We start from the raw sequence: 27,867 nt of genomic DNA, 5'->3' as shown, positions 1-27,867 counted from the left end.
ACAGACACTAGTGAAACTGGTCTCTAGGTTTGTATATGCGACTGTGTCTCTCTGAAAGAGATTTTCCAATGAACGCATATTAGTAGATGGTACAGAAAACTGGGAATCAGCAGTTTAGGAAGGAAGCATCCTCTGCAATTTATGAAAATAAACTCTTCCTGCAGTGCTACCTATTGTATATATGTATCATCAGTTAAACCAGTAAAATACAAAGTTTGTTCTTTACATACGTGGCGGTAAATTTTTTTGTGAGACAAATTCCTATGAAACCATAGACCTGAACATTTCTAGTTTGCTTTCCTTCCACCCACAGCTCACTTCGTTGCAGTACCCAAGCCCCAGCCTGGCAAGCCCAGTATCTCTTCACTTATACACTCACTGGCCACTTTATTAGGTACACCTGTCCAACTTCTTGTTAACACTTAATTTCTAATCAGCCAATCACATGGCGGCAACTCAGTGCATTTAGGCATGTAGACATGGTCAAGACAATCTCCTGCAGTTCAAACCGAGCATCAGTATGGGGAAGAAAGGTGATTTGAGTGCCTTTGAACGTGGCATGGTTGTTGGTGCCAGAAGGGCTGGTCTGAGTATTTCAGAAACTGCTGATCTACTGGGATTTTCACGCACAACCATCTCTAGGGTTTACAGAGAATGGTCCGAAAAAGAAAAAAAATCCAGTGAGCGGCAGTTCTGTGGGCGGAAATGCCTTGTTGATGCCAGAGGTCAGAGGAGAATGGGCAGACTGGTTCGAGCTGATAGAAAGGCAACAGTGACTCAAATCGCCACCCGTTACAACCAAGGTAGGCCTAAGAGCATCTCTGAACGCACAGTGCGTCGAACTTTGAGGCAGATGGGCTACAGCAGCAGAAGACCACACCGGGTACCACTCCTTTCAGCTAAGAACAGGAAACTGAGGCTACAATTTGTACAAGCTCATCGAAATTGGACAGTAGAAGATTGGAAAAACGTTGCTTGGTCTGATGAGTCTCGATTTCTGCTGCGACATTCGGATGGTAGGGTCAGAATTTGGCGTAAACAACATGAAAGCATGGATCCATCCTGCCTTGTATGGAGCATCTTTGGGATGTGCAGCCGACAAATCTGCGGCAACTGTGTGATGCCATCATGTCAATATGGACCAAAATCTCTGAGGAATGCTTCCAGCACCTTGTTGAATCTATGCCACGAAGAATTGAGGCAGTTCTGAAGGCAAAAGGGGTCCAACCCGTTACTAGCATGGTGTACCTAATAAAGTGGCCGGTGAGTGTACAATGGCCTACACATAGCTTCTGTTACTTCAAACTCCTGTGCCGTCTCAGGGTCTCCACCAACTAACCTATGGTTATACCTTCAGATCTCTGGATCTGTACTCCATCAATCTGACCTCATCTGTCTATAGTTTTCATGTAGAAGTCACCAAGCACCCAGACTTGCCTGCTGTATCCTGATCCCAGGTGCCATGATACTATCCTGCTGCAGACTTGCTACCTGAAACACCTTCCTTCTCACACACCACACGTATGGCCTAGTCTGTCACATCGCCCATGACTATTTTTAGTCTCTTTGTCTATTACTGAGGAAATCACTAGCAACTTCCGTTTTTTGCTCCTAAAATTTCTCCCATGGCTGGGCCTGGCTAACTGTTAATCCCTCTGTGCCCTGTGCCTGCTATGTATCCCAATATCACCAAATCTGAGGAGCATAATAACATTGTAAACAGTTGCATCAGACATTTTGTACAGTCATAGCTTCCGTCCGTCCTGTATTCAGTGGGACTATCCCGATTTGAAGGCTCAGTCCCGCATCCCAGCTTCTAAATACTGACCTCTCTCCAACGTCTTCATCGCTCCTCAGAGGGCAGTGCCGCTTCTACATGCTCAGAGCATATATTAAATTATATTATTCAATTTTTCTCCGTCCTGTGATCAGTTTTCCCCAAGATTCAAACTCTCGTCTCCATGTTCACAAGCTGTGGCTCTATCTAGGAGTTACAGCCCACAATGATGTAGACTGGAGAATTTGGTAATCTTAACCCATAATGCAGGCAGTGAGCCAAGATGCAGATTTTACAAGTTTATAGAGATACATTATGTATAACAATGTATTTCCATGGTCCTTGTATACGGAGGCGAAGAAAAATATTTTTTTTGTTCTTCTAAAAAGTATTACAAATAATAAGAGGCAATTACAAAAATGTACTTTTTTTTTTTTTTTTTTTGTGAGAGCCTCCCCAGGTCTCAAACCCACATCCTTAACATTACAGGTAGAAGCTAAAGCTACTGAGACACAAGTTCTGGTGATGTAATGGGGAGAATTTTGTGTATTTGATCCGTACTGCAGGCTCTGACACCACAGGCAGATTGTACTGATACATGGTACACAGCAGTGGATTTTTATGTATTTGTATTCTAGCGGGAGAATATAAGATTTTTTCAGCCTAGAAATCTACTAAAAAATGAAAAAAATATTGTCATTTTTAATGTTTTTTTTTTTTTTTTAATAATGAACATCACAAATAAGCAAATAACATGGACATATTTGGAGTCTCTGTAATTGTAGCGACCCGCACAACACAGCGATCAGATTATTTTTGGGACCGATAAATTACGTGATTTTTTCTCTATTAAACCGATAAAAAAATTTAATAAAACTGTAACGCTGAGGGCTTGTTCACACGTAGCATAAATGCGGCCGGTCAAAAGCTGCGCTCACAAAATGATGCCGCTGGACTGGAAAGCTGCCAAAAAAACCGGTGAAGACGCTGAAGGATGATATATGACCGAGGGTAGGGGTTTACATTTAAAGCGCCACTCCAGCGCTGAAAAAAGTCCCACTGGAGTGGTGTTTTAAAAACATAATTATTTAATGGAATTTATGCCACAATGAACAGCTCAGTTTCTGAAGGTCTAAAAAGGTCCAACATGTTTTCAGATGGGTGTCTTTAATTAAGTGGCCAGTCAGTGTATATACACAACAGGAGATCATTGAGAACCGATCTGGATAAATGTTCATAAGGGAGAAAAGATTGTTTTTTTTGCATTTAATCTGGTTTTCCACTTGCTGATGGTTACATTATGGACTTCTGTGGATCTCATTATTAAACACGTGTATTATTGTTTTTAAATATTTCCTTTTAAAAACCTTGAAGGAGCTCACAGCTCAGTATGTGAAACAGCTGCAAGTCTATGGGCCTCTTCCCCCTGGGAACTGTACAGCTGCAATTTGTAAGTGAAATTGGTCAAAATAGAAGTGTTGAGCTAATAGTGCCATCCATCCATCTGTCCGACCATCCATCCATTTCATCCTTGTGCTTTTGGATATAGAATACCTCTATAAGGAGAAAGAATTCTATGTTAGGCAAACTAGGATCCGATTTATGACATACAGTGAATACTGCTACATCACAACCATATAATGAAAACTTTTACAATGCTACTGGAAGGACTATCGTTAGTGGATAATATTAAATCTTAAAGGGGTCATCTGATACCTTAGTGTTGATGGTCTATCATTAGGATAGGTAATTAAAACCAGATTGGTGGGAGTGCGCCACCCTGCACTTCCACCAATCAGCTGTTTCCAATGCCGGTGATAGCCTGATGTGATCAGTTCTGGAGAGGCCCAGACAGCTCTTTCAACTGCATTGTAGCCTCATCGCTGTACTGCAGATCCACGCCGATTCACTTGAATAGGGACGTATGTGCAGTACCTTGCCTCGGCCACTCTGTGTTTGGCAAAGCTGTGCTGTTCTTCTCCATGCTGTTGATTTACATGCTTATTTGCCCCAAATTCTGATTCTCCTATAAGCATAATGCAGCAAAGAAATCTGGATTCATCTGACATGGCAATATTTTTCCAGTTAACGAAGCTGTTCAGCTCCACAACTGATTACATCCGACTGCCGCGTCACCGGAAACAGCTGATCGATGAGGGACTTGCCTGGTGTTATACCCCAACCGATCTGGTATTGATGACTCATCCTAAACAATCCTTTTAAACAATCTGCTACAAACATCAATTAAATTTTGTCCATTTGTAACCAATCCAGGACTTACGTTACCCCAGGCCAAATTTTAGCCAGGTATAGAAGCCCCTATAAATGTTAGGAGCCAGAATAACCAATTAAAAAAATCAATCGTCCGACAACTGCAAACCTTGTTCTCCAGTTGTTAGAATTTCTTCTCTGCCTCTCGACTTCCGGCTTGTCAGTGACAGTGCGCTCTTGATAGACAATAAGGACCAGCACCTTGGTCAAACTGTGATCTAACAGATGCTGGAGGAGAAAACTTTGCATTTACAGCATCGGAGGAACATAGGGAAGGTGAAGCTAAAGCAAAGAGCTTGCAAGCATTTGCTCCTTGCCTAGAAACTAGCCACGTTTGATACACTGTGGAGCGAGCAGTAAACTAAAGTGAAAGTGCAGCAAGTATAAGTTAAATGCCCCTCCATTCTTGAGGACTTTCAAATGACGGTCAGTTTGCAAAGTTACAGTTTTTTTCTTTCAAGAACTTTGCAATTTTACCCATTTATCAAGGTAGTCAACCACTTCAAAAGCCAACACCACACTTCCCTGGTCACAGCAGTCTTTTACATTTCCCCTATAATAACAGTATCACCACATGGAGAAACAGTAGGTCCCCCAAGTCACAGTTGTGACAGCTACACAACACCACCCTAGCACTACTCCCCATCTAGTGACAGCAGGACTTCAGTGAGCCCCAAGTAGACATTATGGAACTTCCAAGACTAAATATGAGTTTTTTTGGTAGCTAATTAAAACCTAATACATTTCATAAAGAAAATAATAGTTGCAAATACCCTGCCATCTATGACACTAAGGTCCAGCACCCCAACAGTGAAAATTGTTTTAGCACTGATTGGATCATAGTCAACATATCCTGTTTATATGAGACTCTACGTGATCCTAATGATCGAATCCATTGGCTTTTATCCAATTATTAATTGAGCATGATAACTGCTTTTAGGTATTAAAATTAAAAGCGAAAAAATAAAATGGAGAATAGTGAGGATTGAAGAGCACAGTATAACCGAGACCTAGTAACGTAACATATCTTAGCATCAAAGCCACAGTGACTTTTACCAACCCTTTCCTGTATATTTCATGGTAAGATGAACATCACTAATAGCATTGATTGTAATTTTGATATAGTGGTGCAATTTGTATATAACTTTTTTTTACACTGCTTTATCTAGTTGCTGATCTTTATCGTTTGTGTAGCACATTTGATTATTTTTTATGTATACTACGTCATTGAGTTGTTTGCCACATGAAGTCTATACTGTCTTGTATAGTTTTTGATGTTCCCGGGAAATCTGGCTGACACCATTCTGACTGCCATTGTAGCCCTCACATGTCCAATGACCAGCTTTTCTAGTTTCTTGGGGAGATTGTCATCTAACCAGATACGTGGCAATGTTAGAAAACAATATATTCAAGCTTGGGGAATATGCCATAAAGAGAATTGCGGAAGCTCGATGTCAACCCTTTTTGGTGCCTTGGTGAAGGCCCTATCTGCCAGAGAGGAGACAGTTGTAGATAGAAGCAAAGCTTTAGGCTGGGGCTACAGCTGGGCTCTTTAATGCTCACGACAAAAGAGCTCATCTCTCTGCTGAGCAAATAATTGCTTTTTCCCCTCATACCTGGTTTCCTTTTTATTTTCCTAGCTCTGAAGGGTAAGCTAAGATACATTTCTGGCTGACCCTCCTGAGCTAGAAGAATAATATCTGGAGCCTGGTATCTGATATGCGTCACATAAAGCATATTGCACTGGCAACCTGAGGCCTCAGCTGCAGAAGGAGAATAAACTGTCTCTGGTCAGGATTATTCTTCATTAAGGCTGTTTTCTCTTGTTATTTTATTGAAGGAAAGGAAAGAGGAAGAATCTTATTGTATTTTTTTTCACAGTTTTGAAAACAAGATTTCCTCGTAGCTCATGTAGCACGTTTTATGGAAGATTATGTTATAAAGAAGACTTTTTTTGCATGTACCTCTTTGCACAAATTAATTTGGACATACAGGTGCTTCTCATAAAATTAGAATATCAGCAAAAGGTTCATTTATTTCAGTTCTTCAATACAAAAAGTTAAACACATATATTACAAACAGAGTGATCTATTTCAGGTGTTTATTTCTGTTAATGTTGATGATTATTGCTTACAACCAATGAAAACCCGAAAGTCATCTCAGTAAATTAGAATAATTAACAAAAAACACCTGCAAAGGCTTCCTAAGCGTTTACAAAAGGACCCTTAGTCTGTTTCAGTAGGCTCCGCAATCATGGGGAAGACTGCTGACTTCACAGATGTCCAGAAGGCAGTCATTGACACATTCCACAAGGAGGGTAAGCCACAAAAGGTCATTGCTAAAGAAGCTGGCTGTTCACAGAGTGCTGTATCCAAGCATGTTAATGGAAAGTTGAGTGGAAGTAAAAAGTGTGGTAGAAAAAGGTGCACAAGCAACCGGGATAACCACAGCCTTGAAAGGATTGTTAAAGGGACACTGTCACCCCCTCCAGCCTTTGTAAACTAAAATCGCCACCTTGTGCAGCAGTAATGCTGCAGTCTAACAAGGTGACTCTTTTAGTTTTTGTTGCTGATATTCCCACAATAAAGGTATTTATAATTTTGCTCAAATACCTATCTTTGTACCTGGAGGCAGGTCTGAAGCCTCCTCTTTGAAGCGCCCAACTGCCGTCAGTCATCTCTTCTGGGGCGATTTCGCCGCCCCCTCAACACTGTTTTCGTCCGAAATCCGGCGCCTGCGCTCTGCTCTTCTGCCTGGAGCAGGCGCATAGAGCATTGGCCGTCCTAGCTCTGATGCCGGGTTCCGGTCTGCGCCTGTGCGGGCAGTGCGGCCACCCTGTTACTGAATCCCCGCCCTGCACTGTGTTATGCATTATGCACAGTGCGGGGCTGGGATTCCTGGGCATGCGCACTGCGCTTGTCAGATGCTCCCCCTGGTCCCCCGCCGTGTGCATTGGCCTTACAACATACAAACACAGACACCAAGACAAACCACACACCAGCTTGCCGGAATATACAGGTATCCTTGCCGGCGTTTGGAACAGCTGCACAGAACAACGCTGGAATGCAGGGGACCTGGGGGAGCGTCTGACAAGCGCAGTGCGCATGCCCAGGAATCCCAGCCCCGCACTGTGCATAATGCATAACAGTGCGGGGCGGGAATTCAGTAACAGGGTGGCCGCACTGCCCGCACAGGCGCAGACCGGAACCCGGCATCAGAGCTAGGACGGCCAATGCTCTATGCGTCTGCTCCAGGCAGAAGAGCAAAGCGCAGGCGCCAGATTTCAGACGAAAACAGTGCTGAGGGGGCGGCGACAATCGCCCCAGAAGAGATGACTGACGGCAGTTGGGCGCTTCAAAGAGGAGGCTTCAGACCTGCCTCCAGGTACAAAGATAGGTATTTGAGCAAAATTATAAATACCTTTATTGCGGGAATATCAGCAACAAAAACTAAAAGAGTCACCTTGTTAGACTGCAGCATTACTGCTGCACAAGGTGGCTTTTTTAGTTTATAACGGCTGGAGGGGGTGACAGTGTCCCTTTAAGAAAAGGCCATTTAATAATGTGGTGGAGATTCACAAGGAGTGGACTGCTGCTGGAGTCATTGCTTCAAGAACCACCACACACAGACGTATCCAGGACATGGGCTACAAGTGTCGCATTCCCTGTGTCAGCTACTCATGACCAATAGACAACGCCAGAAGCGTCTTACCTGGGCCAAGGAGAAAAAGAACTGGACTGTTGCTCAGTGGTCCAAGGTGTCGTTTTGGATTGGAGAAGATTGGATAGCTGTAGTTTTTATTATCAGTCTTTTGGGGTATATGCAATATATTGATCCTTTTTATTGCGTTATTTTGGGGATGTGAAGTGACTGAAAAATGAAAATATTGGCAATTCTATATTCTTAATGTTTATAATATGGGTTCATTTTAGATTTTGATAGATTGAACTTTTATGGATATGGCAATACTATATGTGCTTATTTTTTAATTTCTTAATTTTTGTATTGGTGAAAGGGGGAGATATAAACTTTTCTTTGGGGGGGTGGAGTTGTATTTTTTTTTTAGATACTTTTATTTTTTTAAGTCTCCCTAGGGAACTAGAACTTAGGTTTTATAGAAATACAAAAATGACAGCAACAGAGGCTACAGTTGGACCCTGGCTGTCAAAATCATCCATTGGCACCCTGCTACTATGTCGCTAGGGGAAGGGGTGGTGAAAGGGTGGTGATGGGTACCTGAACGAATACTCATTTATTCATGTAATTTAAATCCCTCTGTCACAGATTGACAATTGCATCTAAATGGGTGAACATTAGGGGTTAAAGCTAGCTACAACGCAGGTTGAAAAGTGCAATTGCCCCGGAATTTAGAATTTCAGAAATTTCTATGATTGTCTCATTTAACAGAAAATAATTTAAATAAATCTATTGTTATGCTTTAGAAACAATCCCAATTTACATTTTTAATAAACATTTTCTGCAGAAAACTTCCATGTGTGGATTTACTCCTAAATGCCTTGTCTAGCTGATCACTTAGCTTATGAGTAACATAAAGTAAGACCAAAAGAAGCAATACTTAGCTCCACTGATCTCCTGCTCATCCTGTTTTGGGTTCCTCCTGGTCACTACTTCCTGGATCTGCCTTAGCACACAGGAAATGCGAATAACTGCCCAATCAATGTCTAGAGGGGTAAGGAAGTGGAGAAGAGCGGTAAACCCTGGAAGTGTTTTAAATGGAGTGATGTGATCATTATTGCTTCTTTTGTTTAGTTTTATCAGTTCTGAGCTTATTTGAAACTAACAATAAGCAGCCGTACAAACACCATTAGGCCTCATTCAGATGTCCGTGATTTTTGACTTATGCTAAAAACAGTCCAAGTGTCTTCAGTGCTTTGGATCTGGATTTCATCAGTGTTTGCTTAGTATCTCTGTTTTTACCATCAGTGTTTCATCACTGATTTTCATATGTGAAAAAAAAAATTGCAAAGCTTCTCCAATCCATTACAGTGTTAATCACGGACAACACACGGACTGCATTCTGATTTTCATGGTCCCATATGCTACTTTTTATCCGTGATGCTGGTTAAAAATGGACATTTCTATTTTTTGCAGACACTATATAAGCTAAAAAAAAAACAAAAAAAAAAAACACATGGACAATCGAACAACGCCATAGCATATAATGGGTACATAGTCTATCCATGAAAACCACGCACGTGAAATATGGATGTCTGAATGAGGCCTTAAAGACATTTAAAGCACCACTCCAGTGTTTTTTATTTTATTTTATTGTAGCGCTGGAGTGGTGCTTCTAATCCAAGTTCACTGCACTTAATGTCGTACTTACCAGCTGCCATCTTCTGTTCTCAGCACCTCTCTGGTCAGTCTCCATCACTCTTGGCCTGCTGGATTGTTCCAGTGTTTGCTGGGTGATCTGCAAGTCACAACTCAATGTATGTCTATGAGAGCCAGAGCGAGGCTCTCGAGGCTAGGGTCACACATCTATATATATAATTGTCTAAGGTACTTCCGTCTTTCTGTCTGTCTTTCTGTCAGCAACTTCCGTCACGGAAATCCCGCGTCGCTGATTGGTCACGCCAGCTGCCTGTCATGGCTGCCGCGACCAATCAGCGACGGGCATAGTCCGATTAGTCCCTCCCTACTCCCCCATCAGTGCCCCCTGCGTGCTTCACTGCTGACACATGACCTGCACATGGTGCATGTCGCTGCACGAGGTTATAATGGGGAGGAAGCAGCGAACTCTCACAATGCGGGACATGGAAATACAACGGGGAGATCACAAAGGCCGCCATCATCTGATCTGTGCCCGGGGCTCCACACACTCCCGGGAGCAGCCACGATGTCCTCCGCCAGCAACGGCCTCCGTGCCGGACTACAGGAAGGGCGGACTATCACCCCGCACGTGAACAGCTCTTTGGAGCCAGCCCATGTGCCGGCACTGTGGAGTCCTGCAGGGCGCCCCGTGTGAGCCACACACCTGGCCGGGCCCTCGGCCTCTCCGTTATCTACACATGTGTCCTGTTATTGTTAGGCGCAGGCCGTGTGCTGCTCCTGCACTGCCGGAGATGGCGCCTCCGCCGCTCTCACCACCGGCCGTACATCTGCTCCTCTCATGGACGGACGGGCCGGGGACGGTCTCCAGAAAGCTGCCATACTACTTGGGCTGTGTTACATACGTCTCTGTGTTATATACTACGTGGGCTCTGCTATATACTACGTGGGCTCTGCTATATACTACATGGGCTCTGCTATATACTACGTGGGCTCTGCTATATACTACGTGGCCTCTGCTATATACTACCTGGCTGGGCAATATACTATGTGCCATGTGTTATATACTACGTGGGCTCTGCTATATACTATGTTGCTCTGCTATATACTATGTGGGCTCTGCTATATCCTACGTGGGCTCTGCTATATCCTACGTGGGCTCTGCTATATACTACGTGGGCTCTGCTATATACTACGTGGCCTCTGCTATATACTACCTGGCTGGGCAATATACTATGTGCCCTGTGTTATATACTGCGTGGGCTGTGCTATATACTACGTGGGCTGTGCTATATACTACTATACATATTCTAGAATACCCGATGCGTTAGAATCGGGCCACCATCTAGTTAGTATATAATTTCATCCAGAAAAGTGAGATTTTTTTCCTCGCCCGTCTTCCGTGTACAATCAGATTTTCTACTTAGCATCTATTAATCATTTACAGGATCATTTCAAGTTTCCTATGTTACAGAATTGCAACGTATCTGTAAAAATCAGATGCTATACTGTGGCTCCATATGGCATCAGATTTTTTTCCTCACACACATAGACTTGAATGGGAGCGTTTCATCCAATTTTTGGAGGAAAATCGTGCATGCTGCAATTTTTTCTCACATGAAGATATAGTCAGTGAAAAAAATTGTTCATCTGCACTATTACATTGAATAACATTGGTCCAAGTGTGATGAGTTTTTCTTTTTAAGGTTTTTTTTTTTACACTGAGAGCTTGTGTTGTGACGATTACCTATGACTTCCGGTAAGTCAGAAGAAGTTGTGGTCACAAGATGGTGACGCGGCAGCGTGAACAGTAGAAGATGGCAGCTGGTAAGTGTAAGGCTAGAGTCAGGGAACATCAAATGGTAGTACCACTCTAGAGCTGAAATAAAAAAAAAAAAAACGATGGAGTGGCGCTTTAAAGGTTCCAGTCAATTCAGCCACAAATTGATCTTCAGGTGGCAATTAAGTAGAGACTGAATTGTCATATTTCGAGGTACGAAGGTTTGACCTTGTACAATTTTAATGGATAAATGGAGGGTTTACTTAGATAGATCGAGAAGTAAGCTGTTCCATATATTTTTGGCAGTGATTCAGATATCATATGAACGTACTAGACATTTATATGCGTGGACCATTGCCAAAAAAACATGAAAAGAAAGACCCAACTGTTCACCCACCCTTCTTGTTAGATGATATTTTTATAGAATTATCCACTGTATCTTCACACTATAATTACAATTCTTTATGAGGGTGGTAACCTTAAAGTCTGCGTCTGTAGAGAGTCTTGTTGGTCTGAAACTAGATTTTGTGCTATTTTTGTACAATTCAGTAATCTCCCTTCACAGATGGGTTCTGCATGTTGCACATGGAGACCCAGCAGTATAAAGTATGTGGAATCTGGGCTTGTTGTAATCGGCCTGGTGGTCTTGCATGAAGTTTGTAAAGGGTACGTTTAGAGGGGTAATTTCACATACACAGTAAAGCAGTGTGTCATCGGATCTGTATGGCACGGTCTGAGACACTGCTTACATGAAAAGGCTGTCTGTTACACTCCACGGGAACACTGAAGGCTTTATTTCCATAATGTTGGTGTTTTTAATAAAAATCATTTGACGCAATGACTGTTCATGAAAATATAAGTTTCTGTTTATACAGGAGGAAAGGAGATGTTTGGGATTGGGATGACCAGACTTTAAATCAACAGGGATATTTCAAAGATATTAAGGTATTCCCTTTCCTATATACAGAACCTCATCTTCAGTGGAGAACTGATGCCCATGCACAAGCTCCGCTACATTCATGATCTATGGGACTGGAAGAAATGGTGAAGAGCTGTGCTCTACCTTCTCCAGCAGCCCCATAGACAATAGATTGGTGGTCAAGCATATGCATCTCTGCTCCATTCAAGATAAAGTTCTGCAGAGCGCTGGTCTCAGGTTTCAGAGCCCCGTTCTCACAAAGACTGGGAGTCCAAGTGTTTGGACCCTCAGAAATCAGTAAATTATCTCCCATCCTATGGATAGGAGATAAATTACTATCTTGAAAATAATCCTTTAGAGGAAGGAGAACACCATCTCAAAACGGGACCAATGTTTGTGCGGGAGTGATTTGAACGGGAAGGAGATGAGGCATATAGATTCACTGCATTAGTGGCTAATTTATAGGAAAAAGAAGGAATTGAATTGTTACCGTATGTAATTGTTTTCCATATGTTCATACATTGAAATAACCCAAATGCTGATAGAGTCATTACCATTAAAGGGACTCGGTTTGAACAATCATCCTGTGCTGACAAAGTCCTGTCACGGTGCATCATGGCGTGGCCAAACATTTTGTTACACCTTCCCACCTACTTGTTTTCCCTCTAACTCCATCCCCCCCTTCTTGGATTGATAGGTCCAGAGAAGGGTGGAGATAGATGGAAAACAAGCATGTGGAAAGGTGCACCTAAATGTTAGGCCCCACCACGGTGCACAGAGAGCCTGTACATGGTTGGAACTGTCATTCTGTGCTGTCAATTCCTTTAAACTATACCTGTCATTTCACATAAAACCTATTCTAAGGCTCAACAAAAAACATGGAAATTGATTATTTTTATGAGACATGAGGTGGGGTCCAATTCATAGTTTGTCGGGGATTTTTTGCCTCACTTTTCTTTTTTGTCTTGTGGTATTTGTTTCCTAAGCACAAAAAGTAGCATGTTTCACAAAAATTGCCCCAGTATAGCTAGCGTACGTAACATCACTCTAGGAGGGAAGGAGACTTGAGTACATTTGCACCAAATTTTGCATCTTTATAAAAAGGCTCATTTGTTGATTCGGTCTAAAATATCTGGAAAAGCCAGATTTACATAAAAATCTGAAAATTAACTGAACCACGAAAGACAGCTTTAAAAAACCCAAACAATTGTTTGATAACATTTGTTGCAAATCAAAAAGTCACTAATAGAGTTATTCATGTAAAAAAAATGGCAAAAATTAATTGATAAATTGGGCTCATGGTCAGGAGGTAATATTCTAGTAAAGTTTAAGATTAGCAAGGCATGAAACCAGCATAGAGATCCCAATACATTTTATCCTTTGATCAACTGTGCATTTATAAGTTCTACCTATTCCTGAGAACAGATATGATCAGTGACTGCTGGACATTTCCTGTAAACTGACTACCATATATTCTGGTAAGTCTCCAGTTTTCTTAAAAATCATCAAGGTGGAACTGGGCATTTACTTTTCACATCTGTATTTATTATCAATCAACATGACCATTTTTGACAAGTAAAAGGAAAAAGCATCACATCATTGGCTATCCAGAGTAATCCGCCTGGTTACTAAAATGAGTGTACTGAACGAGAATGTCTTCATCTATTCATGGAAATGACCTCATTGTCTATGCACTTGGGGTTGTCTATTTGTTCATATTTTGTAACTTTAGGGTAGAATGTATATTGCTATATACCGTTCCTTTAGGACTAAAAGTTTCCAAAGAAAGTTTATATAAGGAATAGGGTAAAGCATGTGTAAGTTTTGTAATTCTCTTGGAAGTTGTATAATTTTCCGTGTCGCCGAGACTTTTTGTATCATGCGTGTTACATAGTACGGATGAAAATAGACTTGTCCACCACGTTCAACCAAGGGATGAGAGATGATCGGGGAATAGGTACAAACCTGCCTAGGCCTCAAATGCATTATCAGGATGCAGTGGACCCAAGTGCCCCATTTTTTGCTGTTTTTTTGGGAATAGGTAAAACCAAAATGTATGAAACAGTCTGACCTGAAAGAGCTAATTTTCCCTCCTGATCTCAAGTGGATAAGCATTGTGAACAAGTATGTTATACATTTACAAAAGTATTTGTTATTTTATTTTAAGAAATCATCTAGGCCTTTTTTGAAACCCATTGTCAGTTGCCGTTGGGACCAGCTTCTGCTGTTCCTCAGATCAATAGTTAAACTTTAATGGTACAGAAGCCGTGTCTCCTTTGGGGATTGCACATTTTTTTCTTCAGATGAAGGTAGTAATCACTCTAGTCTTTTCAGTGGATTTTTACATAGAACAGCTTTTGACCACATTTTTTTTCGGACCCATTTGTATTCTTGTACAAAATAAAAGAATATCTTCTTGGAGGTGAACCGCTGAGATCCCCTGCAATGCAGAGAACAGGGCTCTGCAGAACCTCATTTCGAATGGAGCATAAGGTGAGAAAGATTGACCTTTGCGCCACTCATTGTCTATGAGATTTACAGAAGTAGCTGAATGCTGTACTTGTTTTTTTCTGATAGTAAAGAGCATGATTACCACGTCCTAAAGCCAAGTTCTAGTGACTGATAGGGATCCCTCTGGTCCAACCCCCAAGGATCGAGGGATAACTTACCATCTTGAGAATAACCCTTTAATTATGCCCCTCACTTAGACATCTCCTCTCAAGACTAAATAAAGACTTAAGTACATTTGCTGTACACCTAATTTCCTTCATGTTGGGCTCTTTTCACGCTTCCAACATTTGCATTCAGTGCTATGCTTAACGCCATGAGTTTAGCACAACAGAGGAACCTGGCAGACCCCAGTATGAGACATTGCGCTACTTCGAGTATTAGTGGTATTTGTTTTAGGACAGATACCGCAGAACATTGTGGCTTCATTATAAATGGAATATGAGATTTAAAGAAGCCATTCCATTACCTTTTATTTTTTTCCATAAATCTGTGTATATGTGTATGTAGTTTAAGAATTTCCAGGAGATTTTAACTTCTTTTTTGGTTTTACACATAAAACATTTACTGCATTTTTTAACCAATAATTACAAATTAAACTTTTTACCTACAAATAGGTTAAAATGGGGATGTTGTGTTCCAGAGCGCTGTCAGCCCCACTCTATTCCTGATGATTCTTACAGCTCCAGTGATTTGGACACAACTTTATACAGGAAGCTGGAACTCTGTTCTTGGTTTCCACTGTTGGAAAACATCATTTTCCTGCTTTTTGCATCATGGATGAAATTGCTGAAAGCTGAGGGATCGTGTACAGTGCTGTATGTTTAGCTAATACTTCAGTATTTGAATAGGATGAAAGGCGCACATGTGCCATCTGTTACTCATTTGCTCACATAGTGCTGGTCTAAATATTTGCTCTTGATCTATAAAGTCTATTTCCTTCATAGCCGTTTGTAATAAGTCACATTTTAATGTAATAAAGCATTTAAAAGGGGTTGTCTAGTCTTATTTTTGCAGGAGCGCACAACTCCCCTGCCTCCCGGTTGGTAGCCAGCAGGGAATCCCTGATAATCGAGATTTTAGATTTGCAACATGGCTGCGCTGCTGGCCCAAACTATGCAGCGATGCGTCTGGCCCAAAGTATGCAGCCTTGCGTCTGGATAATCAAACGAGTTCAGGGTCACTGAAGTTGGCTCGATTGGGGTTGCAAACTCTAAAACAAAGAGATTGCAAGTGGGTGCTACTTGCCTTCTAAAACAGCCATCTCGGCAGTCTATCATATGCAGCAAGCATCATACTATAATATTAAAAATCTCTCCATATTTAAGGATGAAGAGGATTTTTAGCAAGAGGTACAGTGGCTTGAAAAAGTATTCATACCCCGTGACCTTTTCCACATTTTCTCATGTTGCACCCACAAATTTAAAATATATTTTATTGGGATTTTATGTAATATACCAACACTAAGTAGCAATTTTACCAAAAATAAATCTGAAAATTGTGCCGTGCATTTGTATTCAGCCCCCCAGAGCCAATGCTTTGTAGGACCACCTTTTGCTGCAAATACTGCTGCAAGTCTTATGGGGAATTTCGCAACAGCGTGGCACTTCTAGAGGCTGAAATTTTTACCCATTGTTCTTTATAAACTAGCTTTCGCTCAGTGAGACTGGATGGAGAATGTCTGTGAGCAGCAATCTGAGTTTTGCCCCGGATTCTTAATGGGATTTAGGTCACACACATGAATATGCTTTGATCTAAACCATTGACTGGGGCATAGGTTCACCTTCCAGCAGGACAATGACCCTAAACATACGGCCAGAGCTACAATGGAATGGTTTAGGTCAAAGGATATTCATGTGTTTGAATGGTCAAATCAAAGTCCAGACCTAAGAGAAAACAAAAAAGTTTCTCCACCATCTATAGTAATAATAATTTTATTTATATCGCCCAACATATTCCGCAGCACTTTACAAATTATAGAGGGGACTTGTACAGACAATAGACATTACAGCATAACAAAAATCACAGTTCAAAATAGATACCAAGAGGAGTGAGGGCCCTGCTCGCAAGCTTACAATCTATGAGGAAAAGGGGAAACACGAGCGGTGCATGGTAACAATTGCTTTAGTTATTTGGACCAGCCATAGTGTAAGGCTCGGGTGTTCATGTAAAGCTACATGAACCAGTTAACTGCCTATGTAGCAGTACAGACACAGAGGGCTATTAACTGCATGAAGTGTATGAGAACATGATGCGAGGAACCTGATTATGATTTAAGTTTTTTTTTTAATGGGCCACACAGGGATAGTTAAGTTAAAGCGTTGAGGCGGTAGGTCAGTCTGAACAAATGCGTTTTTAGGGCATGCTTAAAAATGTGGGGATTGGGGATTAATCGTATTAACCTGGGTAGTGCATTCCAAAGAATTGGCGCAGCACGTGTAAAGTCTTGGAGACGGGAGTGGGAGGTTCTGATTAGCAGAATGGAGAGCATGGGTAGGGTGGTAGACTGAGACCAGGGAGGAGATGTAGGGTGGTGCTGAGCCATGGAGTGCTTTGTGGATGAGGGTAATAGTTTTGTACTGGATTCTGGAGTGGATGGGTAACCAATGTAATGACTGGCACAGGGTAGAGACATCGGTGTAATGGTTGGTGAGGAATATAATCCTGGCAGCAGCATTCAAGACAGATTCTCTATAATGTCAATCTGTGACGATGGAACTGCACTGAGATGTTATCCAAGTGTGGTCCTATTTTTTCCATGGACCCGTAAAGTCATCTGATCCTCAGAGGCAAATTTTGCATGCTGAGGTTTTTTTCATTGGACCAACTCGGAAAAAAAAAATCGGACATGTACTTAGCCTCATGGAACAACATGGGGACGAGTACGATCAGTCAAAACCACGGATAGCACTCTTCCAAGTTTTACGGTTGTCTGCACAAACCCTAAAAAATAATTCTGGGTATCTTCAGAGTGTCTTTTAATCCTACCCATTTACTTGTATTATAAAGTCTTCCTAGTGGAAAATGTCTGAAGAATGGCCAGCTCACTGTAGACTCTAGGGTTTACATAACGTTCAAAATCCCAAAAACCAGAACAATCATACTTTTCCCACTTAAATGAATGGGGCAATTTTTTTAGTGGTTTTCCGGGATTTTTACGAACGTACCCATAAAAAAAAATAAAAATGGGGAAAGATGTCAGGTGGATATACCTGGATCAGAAAATGTTGCATGTAAGGGTAAGGATGCCGAATGCCAGACTAATGAATAACAATGCACTTGCAATTCAGTTACAGGATACAACTTAGGTATAGAAGAATAAATACAGCAAATATCTTCTTTTAATACATTCACTGCAAGCAATTTTTTGGGGGCTGCAAGTACGGAATATGACACTTTTTATTTTATAAAGCAAGACTTTGTGCAGTTGGGCTTTCACTGAGCAGCTTGGGTTTAAATTAAGCTGGGCTCTGATGTTCTTTAAAGGGCTTCTCCACTTCTCAGATAACCCTTTCTCAATTGTTAGATTTCCTCGTGTAGAATAAAAACAGCCTGTACTCACCTATGATGCATTTCCAGTGACATTGGCGCCGAGTGTCCTTGTGCTTGCAAAACATTATGCTACGTGAGGCCTGCAGCTAATCGGTGGCCACTAATTGGCCACTTCTCTCCCACTTCCTTCAGAAGCAACTGGCGTCTGGAAGAAGTGAGAGCTCCTGCTGTTTTTTGACTTTCTCCAAATGTCACTGATTGACTGCAGGCACGCGTAGGAGACCAAGCACAAATGTTGCTGGAACGACTCTGGCAGCAGAGGGGAGTACAGGCTCTTTTTATTGTACATGGAAGAATATAGCCCTTGAGTAGGGGGTTGTCCGAGTAGTGGACAATCTCTGCCTTTCATGGCCAGGATGGGAATTACTGCGTCTAGTTGTCAGCGACCAGAAAGGGATTACGAATACTGCAAAGCGCAGCTGCATTGTGCTGTTTGCGCCTCCCGTTCAGTTCTATGGGAGTTACACAGACACAGAATACCAAAGCAAGCTAAGCTATTTCTGCAACTCGGGAGTTACAGACAGCCCGGCTCCTTGAGCTACGCTGCTTCCGTAACGCCTATTCATTTCAATTAGAGTTTTGCAGACTGCGCAGCACAGCTGAGGTCGCTATTTTCTTAAAACCGACAATGGTGGATGGGACCTAGAAGCAGTTATTCTTGTCTAAGTGATAAAAGGCAGAGATGAGACTAACCCTTTAAATGCAATGCTAAGTAAATGAAGTTCCACATCATGCCAGTGATGAGCTCTGAGTCCAGTAAACCTGGATTTGTCTTTTTAAAAAGTGCCCTCTATAGTAAAGTGCTCCATATACTACATGCAGGGGCTCATGAAAAAAATATTACTATTGACAATGTACACTCACCGGCCACTTTATTAGGTACACCATGCTAGTAACGGGTTGGACCCCTTTTGCCTTCAGAACTGCCTCAATTCTTCGTGGCATAGATTCAACAAGGTGCTGGAAGCATTCCTCAGAGATTTTGGTCCATATTGACATGATGGCATCACACAGTTGCCGCAGATTTGTCGGCTGCACATCCCAAAGATGCTCCATACAAGGCAGGATGGATCCATGCTTTCATGTTGTTTACGCCAAATTCTGACCCTACCATCCGAATGTCGCAGCAGAAATCGAGACTCATCAGACCAAGCAACGTTTTTCCAATCTTCTACTGTCCAATTTCGATGAGCTTGTACAAATTGTAGCCTCAGTTTCCTGTTCTTAGCTGAAAGGAGTGGTACCCGGTGTGGTCTTCTGCTGCTGTAGCCCATCTGCCTCAAAGTTCGACGCACTGTGCGTTCAGAGATGCTCTTAGGCCTACCTTGGTTGTAACGGGTGGCGATTTGAGTCACTGTTGCCTTTCTATCAGCTCGAACCAGTCTGCCCATTCTCCTCTGATCTCTGGCATCAACAAGGCATTTCCGCCCACAGAACTGCCGCTCACTGGATTTTTTTTCTTTTTCGGACCATTCTCTGTAAACCCTAGAGATGGTTGTGCGTGAAAATCCCAGTAGATCAGCAGTTTCTGAAATACTCAGACCAGCCCTTCTGGCACCAACAACCATGCCACGTTCAAAGGCACTCAAATCACCTTTCTTCCCCATACTGATGCTCGGTTTGAACTGCAGGAGATTGTCTTGACCATGTCTACATGCCTAAATGCACTGAGTTGCCGCCATGTGATTGGCTGATTAGAAATTAAGTGTTAACAAGAAGTTGGACAGGTGTACCTAATAAAGTGGCCAGTGAGTGTATATTGACCATTGGAAAGAGCTATGGAAAACAAAGCCATTTGTTTCTCAGTGCATCCTGTGCAGAACCTAACGTATTGAAATGGAACATTCCGAAAGTGCACTTACGGGTGTTATCTCTTTCTATAAGTCTCAAACATACCGTATTGAATTTTTTTTCTTTGTTTAGAAACTAGGAGATGTCAAATTCATAATCTGTGCTCAACCCAACACAAGCTTTTATGTAAGAGCTGCAGAATACAGTCATTTTGGACAGGTTATCATAAGATGATCTACACCTCATAGTTTTATTTCATGGGGTTTGGTTGGATGTTAGTATTTCATCTTTACCGTTTAAGGTTATATTCCCACAACGTTGAATATTTGATGTTGCAGATTTTCTGCGGCATTTCTGCACCTACTAGGTAAATTAGGTGACTTGTGTTTTTGACTATGGATGTAGAAAAAGACATGGACGTTCGAACCTCCAAGACTCAGACATCTAATGCCACTAGGCAAAAATTTACAAAACTGAACATGAGGCTTTTAGTTTAACATTCTGATCAGACTGTATGAAAACACTACCACGTCATAGAAAACATCTCAGTGGGTCCCTAATTTTTTATTAGCCTTAAGGTGCAGTGACATGCAAAACCACCATGACGAACAGTGCACCATCACTCATCGGGCACAGTAACAATGGCCACCACACATCGCCAACACCAAGTGAAAGGAGCTGAAAAGCTCACCTTCCACATGTTCTCACACTGTGAATAGGGAGCAAAATTAGGCAGGACTCCTCTTTCAATCTCCTGCTAATTTAAAAATATGTGGCCCAAACGGGATGGGCGCTGGTCCAAGTAAAACAAAAAAAGAGGAGACAGACCATATGAAATGTCATAGCTGTAGAGAAAGACATGGACGGCAAATCCAAAAATCATACATTGATCTAATGCTGCTAGGCAAAAAATGTACAAAACTGAACACAAGGTTCTTAGTTTAATATTCTGGTCAGACTGTATGAAGCCACTGCCAACCTCTCAGTGGGTCCCCAACTTTTTTCCTAGCCTAGAGGCTTTAGGTCAATGTCAGATTTTTGGATGTCTTTTCTTCAGCTATTGTATTCATGTTTTTTGTTTCTTTTACTTGATATAATTACCGTACTTCTCCCATTTGACCCAAGTATTTTTAAAGTAGCTGGAAACTGCAAGAGGGGTTCTGCCTATTTTTTGCTCTCCGCTAGAGTCTGAAAACATGTGGAAGGTGAGGTTTTTAGATCTACTTACTTGGTGTTGGTGTGGCGGCTATTGCTGCTGTGGTGTTGTGCCTGTGGGGTGGTGACCTGGAGCCATGGGGGCTTTGCCTTGCAGTCTGGGTGCTGTGGGGCACCAGGTCACCCCATCGGTGGTTGGCGCATGGTGCTGCACCTTTTAGGATAGGGACTCACTGAGAGTTCACGGTGACATGTCAGTGGACTTTATACAGTCTGATCAGAATGTTAAACTAAGAACCTCATGATCAATTTTGAAAATTTTTGCCTATCGGCGTTAGATCATTGTATTAATTTTAGCTGTGCAGTCCATGTCTTATTCTTCAGCTATGGTTACTTAATTGTTTCAGTAAATTGATTCTCCCCAAAAGAAACAATATTAAAGTGTAATTTGAGATGGGATCTATTTGGAGGGTCTATATTAACATATATACTTTAGTACAGTATGCATGCACCTATTACTTAATTTATGCCTGACACCCAGGGCCTTATTCGTTATTGCATGGTCTAGTTTTGGGTGTTTTTCAGCTTTTTTTTATTTGCTCCTTATTCTTTTACGTTTGACCATTTTTAAAGCTAATTTTGGATGTTTGCCTGCTTTTTTTCCTATAGGTTTGGCATTGTGTTTGGTGTTGGAACTTCCAGATGTTTTCAGGCGATCGATTGTGACTTTTTTAAAGAATCATAACATTTTGGACAAATGTTCTCCAGTCAGGCTGCCGTCACACATTCAGTATTTGGTCAGTATTTTACATCAGTATTTGTAAGCCAAAACCAGGAGTGGAACAATTAGGGGAAAAGTATAATAGAAACATATGCACCACTTCTGAATTTATCACCCACTCCTGGTTTTGGCTTACAAATACTGATGTAAAATACTGACCAAATACTGATAGTGTGACGGCAGCCTCACAAAGGAGTGATTTTATGTATGCCTGGATTTTTTTGGTCAAATGTTGGGACATTTTAGTGGAACACGTGACGTTTGCACTAACTGTTTAAAAAAAAGGTTGAAGACCTTAAAGACCATTTTTTTTAATCTCTTTTGAAATTTATGAACAATGTTCACCATTTTTAAGAATTTGGCACAAAAAAAAGAAACGATGAATACCGCAAGGCAAAAAAGAAAGGTGCCTTAAAAGAAACCCAAATAATATATTGGGCCCATAGTGCTGTATGTATGCCAACTTTATTTATTTTACTCACTTATATAGCGATATTAATTCCACAGTGCTTTATAGACATTATTGGCCCCACTGGGGCTCACAATCTAGTCCCTATCAGTATGTCTTTGGAGTGTGGGAGGAAACTGGAGAAAACACATGCAAATACTGGGAAAACACACAAACTCCTTTCAAATGTTGTTCTAGGTGGGATATGACCCCAGCGCTGCAAGGTTGCAGTGCTAACCACTGAGCCACCGTGTTGCCCATGTACCCCAGATTAGTCTATACCTACACCTTATGTATTTTATTTATTGATATACGCACACTATGAGCCTAATTTCCCTTCATTCTTGTGTGTGTTTCTCTCCACTATCAACTCATGATATTTAATTAGTATAATTAATTAGCATGTTCCACTACATCATCTTATGAGAAGGAATGTGCACGCAGTAAAGATTATTTTCTTAAAAAGGGGCTCTAGATCTACCACCCTTAAAGGAGCAAAGTCTGTTACAGCCAATGAAGTCTCTCTTGGTGGACTTACCAGCAGTGGCCATGTCTCTGATACCGGACAGTATTGTCATGCTACTGCAGTGCAGTATAGCGCATTCTCCACCAGAGGGAGCTTGAGAGGGAAGTGAGACTGTGTACACAGAGAAGCACCACAGAGCAGCAGCACAGGCACCACCAAGTGGCGAGAGAGTGGTCAGACAAGCCAAGGCAGAAAAACAGAGGCAGAAGTACCAAAGGGATCAGCAGTAAACGTGGTCAGGAACAAGCCAGGAGGTTCAGCAACGGTCATAAGCGGATAAGACAAAGTCAGAAGGCAGAAGCGAGTCCAATTGCAAGCCAAGTCAGAAACCAGAGAATCAAACCGACAAACAGGGAAACGCTAGGAAAAGGGCAGACAGAGGGGGTCTACAGACACGGGGCAAGTCAGGGATCAGCTACCAGAGTCTGGTTCAAAAGCGAAGGCAGAACTATAGCTGACACCACCAGCAGGATGCATAGGAGCTAAATAGCAAACCTGAACCCATTATGAGGCAGAGCAAAGTTAACCCTTGACATGATCCGCCCGGAAAAAGGGCAGACAGGATTAAACCCTGGAACGGATCATGACAAGTATATTACTTTTTCAACTCAGAGTATTGACCATTTGGATATTACCAAGCTTACACTCAAATATATTCCCATCCTATATCAGGATGAGAAATTGTGAGACACTCTTTCTGAAGGTGTCAGATATATTGCTATGAAAGCTCCTAATTTCAGACAATCTATTTCTCCCAGTCTTTTTTTCCAGCAAACCGCCACAGAAATGTACCTGGATTGTTTAGATTGGAAGGGCTCCTTTAATTTGGTTGGTAATAAATGCAATTTATGCAAATATATGTTAAAAACCAGACTCCTATGTCAGCTATACCTACATAACATACACTATTAAGGCGTTTATTAATTGTTGTACAACACGTTATTTATGACTTGGGGATGCAATTAATATTATGTTGGTTGTACATCTCACATGCTTAAAATTTTCTATTTTTTTCTATATATTTTTCAGTGCTTTTTTTCCTTGTGGTTCTACAGCTTGGTGCTGGACAAGCGTCTTTTTCCGTGTACTGATTATGCTTTCTGGTATTCATGACAACTATGATGAGCTGATATTTTGTCTTTTTTCTACATAGTTTGAAGACAGAACAGTGGCAGAAAGTTTTGAATAAAGCAAGCTGCCTCGTTACCCAAAACAAGGCGGTATAAGACCAACCCCTAAGGAAACGGCGGCATAGAAGAAGGCGGTCACTTCCTGGATGAAAAAAATACACTCTTTCTGCATAGCCTGTGTAAGCTATGGATCAAAATTGTATAAAGTAGCACTGTACTTTTGGTGCCACTACAACTCCCAGCAATCTACAACGTGCAGTACTCCTACTGACGCAGCCATCAGTGTATTTAGCCTGATCACAGTGTCTGAGATTGAGTAAACCAGAGGATACAGAAGAAATATTCATTTTTTCCCTACATTAGCCTGCCTGTTGTGTACGCCGCCGAGTGCCAGAGAACTAGTGAAGCCAGCTTGCTTCCGTATGTGAATCATTGCTCAAGCAGCCTGCTTCTTACTGAACTGTGGTTTTCCTCTATATGAAGAACAGAAAACACTGAAATACTCAGTCTGGGGTACACATGCTGACAGCGAGACGAAGGAGCAGATAGCCTTTGGAAAAATAGAATATTCTACAAGAAGTATCTGTAAGTATTTAAATGTTGTATCTTCATCCTGATTTGGTCCCTGAGTGTTTGACATTGAGGAGGATGAGTAGCGGCTTCATATGTGGCACAGGGTAAAATCTCCGTCCTTGCACAGAGCAACCAAATATAGCAGCATGTCTAAATGGTAATTAATAATCCGGGCTGCGCTGCCAGAATTTCTTCTTGGAGATACAGATGTCATTTTTCTTTGTCGGTTAAAAGGGCCTTTTAATGTTACATTCTCAATACATTGAAATCTAGCAAAAAAAATATATATATATATATTTTTTACTGTTTTGGTTGCTTTTGCCGCCTACATTTTATTCTTGGGTCTGCATGTTGTGAAATTGAACTGATTTCGAATATATGAGGCTATATTACCCTTTGATTTTAATAGGGTTCGTTCGGGTTTCTATATTTTTTTTACAGCAAAAATTATCTAATCTTGCTGTATAAAATACCAGAAAGGCGCAGAAAACAACAGTGTGATCATAGTCTTACATTGCATGGTCTCAGATCATAAAACATTGCATAGTGTTATGTTTCTACACCTGGAGCCCCTTTTATTTGTAATTACATTGACTGAATTAATTTATTAAGAAGGCAGACACCTAGAGATTAATATATAAAATGCCTATCACATATAAGCCTCCGCTTATGTCCATGTTATCCACAGGTCCACATACTTATTCTGGCATACTCGTACTCATGATTGTGTCCCAGATTTGGAGGGATACACATAGTGTATTTTTTGTTTTTATTGTAATTTGGTTTGCTACTTCTAGTTCCAATATTGGAATATATCAATATTGAAATATTTCTTCATTGGCAATTAAAGTTGCTCAAGTTATATTTAAGAAGGATTTCCCTACGAAAGAATTAGGAAAGGTTTTCCAAATCTTTCAGAATTAATATTTTTTGTTGGCTCATTATATGATTTGTGCATATAGTCATTAAAGGCCTGTGTACATAAGCCCATGAACAGAGATCAAGGGAGATGGAAAAAACAACTTACAAAAAGTTGTATGAATAATGAAATCTTTTCAGTCTGTTTATAGCTGCACACTTCCCTTTATAAATCAGCCATTTCTGCACTTCTACTTTTGTGTGGTCTCTGCAGCACATTGCCTTTTCTGCAGTTTTTTTTTTTTACAGGTTATTGGGGTTGCAATGAATATTTACTTATAAGGCCCTCTAGGAAATCTCAAGAATATTTACCCTGAAGGTATTCAGCCATTTTGGGCCTTGAGGCCTCTCCACACAGTATGATGTCCCCACAATGTATTCCTCCACACAGTATGATGTCAACAAAGTGCTCCCCCTACACAGTATGATGTCCCCACAATGTATTCCTCTACACAGTATGATGTCCCCAAAGTGCTCCCCCTACACAGTATGATGTCCCCACAATGTATTCCTCTACACAGTATGATGTCCCCAAAGTGCTCCCCCTACACAGTATGATGTCCCCACAATGTATTCCTCTACACAGTATGATGTCCCCAAAGTGCTCTCCCTACACAGTATGATGCCACCACAATGTATTCCTCTACACAGTACTATGTCCCCAAAGTGCTCCCCCTACACAGTATGATGTCCCCACAATGTATTCCTCTACACAGTACTATGTCCCCAAAGTGCTCCCCCTACACAGTATGATGTCCCCACAATGTATTCCTCTACACAGTATGATGTCAACAAAGTGTTCCCCCTACATAGTATGATGTCCCCACAATGTATTCCTCTACACAGTATGATGTCCCCAAAGTGCTCCCCCTACACAGTATGATGTCCCCACAATGTATTCCTCTACACAGTATGATGTCCCCAAAGTGCTCCCCCTACACAGTATGATGCCACCACAATGTATTTCTCTACACAGTATGATGTCCCCAAAGTGCTCCCCCTACACAGTATGATGCCACCACAATGTATTCCTCTACACAGTATGATGCCACCACAATGTATTCCTCTACACAGTACTATGTCCATAATACAGCATAAGTGGAAATATAAAACGTAACTTTTAATAATTATTAGAAAAGGTAAAAACCAAATAAGGTCACCCAAAGTGAAAATAAAACCTGGGGTTTAGTCTCAACCATATAGTGTGATGGCCATAGAGACTTATAAATCCCCGTTAGGATTCAAAAATTCCGCCTGCAGTGGCACTTGCGAAATAAATACAGACCAAGGTATGATATATAAGATAGCTGCGAAAAAAATACTCATATAAGCAGCGCGGATTTCCATACACTTAGTTGCATGTAAAAACAATTATTGACATGTAACAGTTATAGCACACAATGTAAACAGTGCCACTGGTGATTGTTAAATAATGGAAAAGGAACAATCTCACCAATTGCACGGTACAGGCACAGGAGCACCGGATATTCTCTGGTCAGGGGATGATCCGGAAATTGATAGAAGGAGATGACAATACCCTGTCAATCCCTATGGGGCTACCGGTAAGCTATCCCCAAAGCTTACAAGGGCAGTCCCCATCTACCCCTGCACACACATGCCCTGCACTCTCCCTGTTCGATAGTCCCGACGCGTTTCTTCCAAGCTAAATCATCAGGGGACTTGCTTGTATGAGGAGATAAAGTGCCTATGTGCTAGAAAAGGGGGGACAATAAGTCCTGCCACCCTCTACGCTGTCTTGCAGAGAGTGGTGAAGGCGTAGGGCCAGTCTTAAAATAGGAAATGGCATGCTAAAAAAACAGCCACTTCCTGTGGGGCAATCAAATAAAGTATGTGGCAGCTGTGGGTCAATACAAAACATTCTGCAGAGGGCAGTAAATGATGAAACGCCCACTGTCAAACGCCAGCACTCTGTGTACTCAATAATGCATGACATGTACGGCGCTATACACGCACTACAATACAGGTAACAGGTGGAAAACTCACAGTTTGAATGATGTCACACGCCGAGAATAACATGCAGTGCTCATACGGCGATAGAAAATACAGGCACTTCCTGTCATGCGCAATGGTTACCGGAAGTTGCCGCTGCTAGGTAACCAAGACGCAAAGCTATCCGCCCGTAGTACTACATACAGTAACAGAAAATCGGCAATTACTACAGCGCGAAAGGAATATGATAAGCAACGTATGGGATATATCCCATGTACACATAACAAAAGGAGACTTACGGTAACGCCGATGTCAATAGACATAGCACGGCGCCCGTATGTTAATTAGGTAACAAAGACTTCCTGTATGGGACGACGCTGACCGGAAGTAACCGTAACTAAGCAACCAGAATGCCACAGTATATACGAACAGGAACATTAAGAATGACAGCGCATGCGCAAAACCTGTAAGTATACGTAATGCAGGAAGTGATCCT

At 41.6% G+C, this 27,867-nt stretch overlaps 1 protein-coding gene across 3 annotated transcripts in view; it reads left to right on the top strand.

Annotated features, from left to right (window-relative positions):
- The window catches only part of SPECC1 (sperm antigen with calponin homology and coiled-coil domains 1), a 543,118-nt gene that overhangs the window by 47,131 nt on the left and 468,120 nt on the right, over positions 1–27,867 (top strand). For all 3 annotated transcript variants that reach the window (XM_077294264.1, XM_077294266.1, XM_077294267.1), the window contains exon 2: positions 23,954–24,515. The gene's annotated coding sequence lies outside the window, so the exon portion shown is untranslated. The remainder of the gene's footprint in view (positions 1–23,953; positions 24,516–27,867) is intronic.

This window comes from Ranitomeya variabilis, chromosome 3 (genome assembly GCF_051348905.1).
Source record: "Ranitomeya variabilis isolate aRanVar5 chromosome 3, aRanVar5.hap1, whole genome shotgun sequence".
Lineage (NCBI taxonomy): Eukaryota > Metazoa > Chordata > Amphibia > Anura > Dendrobatidae > Ranitomeya > Ranitomeya variabilis.
Note: the sequence above shows the minus strand (reverse complement) of the source record. Positions and strands in the feature narration are given on the sequence as shown.